Source organism: Pagrus major, chromosome 19 (assembly GCF_040436345.1).
Source record: "Pagrus major chromosome 19, Pma_NU_1.0".
Classification (NCBI taxonomy): Eukaryota; Metazoa; Chordata; class Actinopteri; order Spariformes; family Sparidae; genus Pagrus; species Pagrus major.
The window spans coordinates 3,432,438-3,435,631 of record NC_133233.1 but is presented as its reverse complement, the minus strand read 5'-3'; the positions used below and the strand labels follow the sequence as shown (position 1 = coordinate 3,435,631).

Below are 3,194 nucleotides of genomic sequence, written 5' to 3'. Positions count from 1 at the left end.
TTAATTGTACTGAAGTACACTTTGCCACATTGGCAAATCAACTTTGATTGATCAATGGCATTCTGACTCCCCTTCACAACTTACAGATGATTATATCTATAAGTTCTCTTAATTACCAGTGTCATTGTTGAGAAGGACCCAAAACAGTTCCCTGTGGTCCCTGACACTCCAACCATACCTGGTGGCATATGTTTGTTGGCCAGAAAAAGAAAACCACACAGCAGACTCCTGTAGTCGTGGCAGAAGACGCAAACCTGCCATCTTCTGCTACAGAAAAGAGTCAAAAAAGTATGACATTACTCTATATTCCAGCTATCTTCAATTAAAATTGTTTTTAAATGTATTTCAGTCTTTTAATAATTACACAAAGAAATTATTAGCTGAATGTTACTAGTGTTACCAGTTGTCCAAACTGTTACACTAACATGTGGATTATGCATGTTGTGTGAACTCTCGCATTATGCATGTAGTTTATTTTGATGTATTTAACTGTATTTCTGTACCTATGCCAAACTGAAAGTCTGAGTCTCCAGCTTAGATGGACAAAGGATCAGAGAAAAGACATCCATCTGTGACAACAGACTCGCATAGCGAATCCAGCAAGACGATCTCCAATGGCGTTTCTCAGAAATGCCAGACTCAAACGTTGAGTCTACAAAGATCAACTCGAACGTTGAGTCCACGAATATCGACTCAAATGTCGAGTCAACAAAGACCGTCTCGAACATTGAGTCTACAAATTCGGATTTGAACGTCGAGTCCATGAAAAACGACTCAAACATCCAGTCCAACAAGGCCCATTTGAATGTCAAATCCGCTAATGCAGACTCAAACATCAAGTCGACCTACTTGAATGGCGAGTGATTCTGTGCTTTCAACCACAACACTACGTCCTCACTCTCCACCAAATGTCAGTGTTTGTTGTAAGAAAATTTTAACTAAAACCTGCCTCTTGCTTCTGTTCTCTCTTGCAGAAGAACCAGTTGGAGTATTCATGCGAGTCCTGTCATACTCAGGAGTCATCACAGCAGTGGTCGTTTGTGAGTCTGCCAAAGGGAGTAACATCATCCATTACTACAGTGCAGTCAAATGTTAAGCTAAACAATCTCTGTCTTCCTCTGTGAATTTGGGATCTGACAGTCTTCCTCCTCCTCTTTTCTGTCAACAGCTTATTGATCATCCAGCTGCATACATTAAGATTGACCCAGTTTGACAGTCTGAGGAAGCTGGATGTTCGCGTCAATTTATCAAGGGAACTAGTACTGAATTCTGACTCCAACATCACTGAACAGGTAAAGATGATGTTCAGTGTATAAAAGGCAGCTTTTACAGTCTAGCCGCTTTGTTTTCTAGATATACACTGATCCTAGAGCAATGATTTGAACATACAGAAATCAGCCTGTCAAATACACAGGACTTGCAGTCAAATAAAATGTGTAGTAACTATTGTGTTTTTTCCTGATCCACTACTCTCTTGTCAGCTTCATCACCCATTTGGGCTCCTCAGCTGGTTCTGGAAAGTGACCAGTTGCATTTGGCAGACACACATGTCGAAAGCTGAGACTGGAGGTCAAGGAATGAGATGTTCCACTAACAAATGATGTCCTATCCTCTCAGGCCATTACATCTGTGATGGTGCTTACTGCCAGCAGGAATCGGGTGACTTGACAGATCATTGGTTCCATACAATGACAATATCGTCAAAGAGTCAACCGCCAAATCAATCTGTCAACTGTGGCAGAAAACAGTATATGTGCTGTTCTACCAGAAACAACAGAATGATGATGGGGATACTGACCTGCCGCACAGGAAGTAGTGTCTGTAGTCTCCCCCTCAACCCAACCGGTCAAGGTAGATGGCTGCCCACCTTGAGCCTGGGTCTGCTCTGAGGTTTCTGCCTTTTTAAAAGGCAATTTTTCCTTGCCAATGTCGCCAAGTGCTTGCTTATGGGGGAATGTTGGGTCTCTGTATAGTGTTACTTGTTATATAATAAAATGTACTTGATTACAAGAATATACCTATCTCAAGAATGTAATTTCTCGGGTAATAATAATGTTAATGATATGTTATCAATTGCTCTTTGTTTATAACATATTCTACTCTGCTGCCAGTAGACTTGTCCATGTTTGTGATTCATCATATGCTGCAAACACCTCCCCTTTTGTGTGAACTGCCTTGTGCTGGATGTGGAAAACCTGGGTTAAGGATATCAAGTTGATAACCATCGTTCATGTGAAAGCTTAGCGTGATTGCAACTGTTAGTGAAGCCAGATTACAGAAACATTTCTTGGGTATGTTGAACTGACTTCATTGTACAGGTCTCAGTTCTGACAGGAAGTCATTTACTGCTCAGCAGTTTTACACTTCCCTCCTCAATGTGTCACTGCTGTCACTCACTGCTCGGAAGACCTAATGATGCACACCTGTTTTCACTGTCGGTGCTTAGCAGATGATAAAATTAATGTAATAACCTTTTAAAACACAAATAAAGCTACATATATACAAATTAATCACGCTTTGTAAGCCTACTGCTTTTATTTTAAAGTTATCTTAATGCAGTTTCAGTTGTGATTGCACTGCTAATTATGTCCTTCAGGTCAGTGTTCCCCTCCTATGGCCTCAATTGTATGCAATGCTGCCCTCTATGGGACATCAGGCTGCTTAAATTTGTATCTGTATTGCTTGCAGTACTTGTTGTATACAGATTTTGGTATGTAGAAAGTTAAGCAATGCAAATGCATCTAGTGCAATCTTCTTTCTTCAGTGTTAAACATTGGTTGGGATTACATGTACAGCCTTGAGGCCCCAGAGCTTGCTCTGCAAGACAGAGAACAACACTAGGTCCTTAACCTAACCCAGTCTCAGGGTGGAGAGAGTGGGAACCACTGCATGACTCCATGTGATACATGTAACCATTGGTACATGTTTGGTAGAACAAAAATTCTGTATGTATAAATATTTGTATACCTAGATGCACTGCGTTATCCCACTGGTCACTATTGTTGCCGTAAACATGTTCACTCATTCTATGACCATACTGAAAAAAGATGAGTAATTGAAAATACATATACCAGAACTAGACACCTTTAAACACCTTTATGTAAAATATACTTACCTTTTCTGTCGGAGCTTTGATGCAGCCATTGTCTTCTCAGTATGTAAACAGTTCTGGTCATGCACCAATTTAGACTGAA

At 40.5% G+C, this 3,194-nt stretch overlaps 1 long non-coding RNA gene across 1 annotated transcript; it reads left to right on the top strand.

Annotated features, from left to right (window-relative positions):
- Window positions 1-973: 973 nt before the first annotated feature.
- LOC141014166 (uncharacterized) lies at window positions 974-2,013 on the top strand. Its single transcript, XR_012180470.1, has 3 exons — window positions 974-1,040; window positions 1,169-1,292; window positions 1,482-2,013. It is a non-coding gene; the product is annotated as an uncharacterized lncRNA (long non-coding RNA).
- The last annotated feature ends 1,181 nt before the right edge of the window (window positions 2,014-3,194 follow it).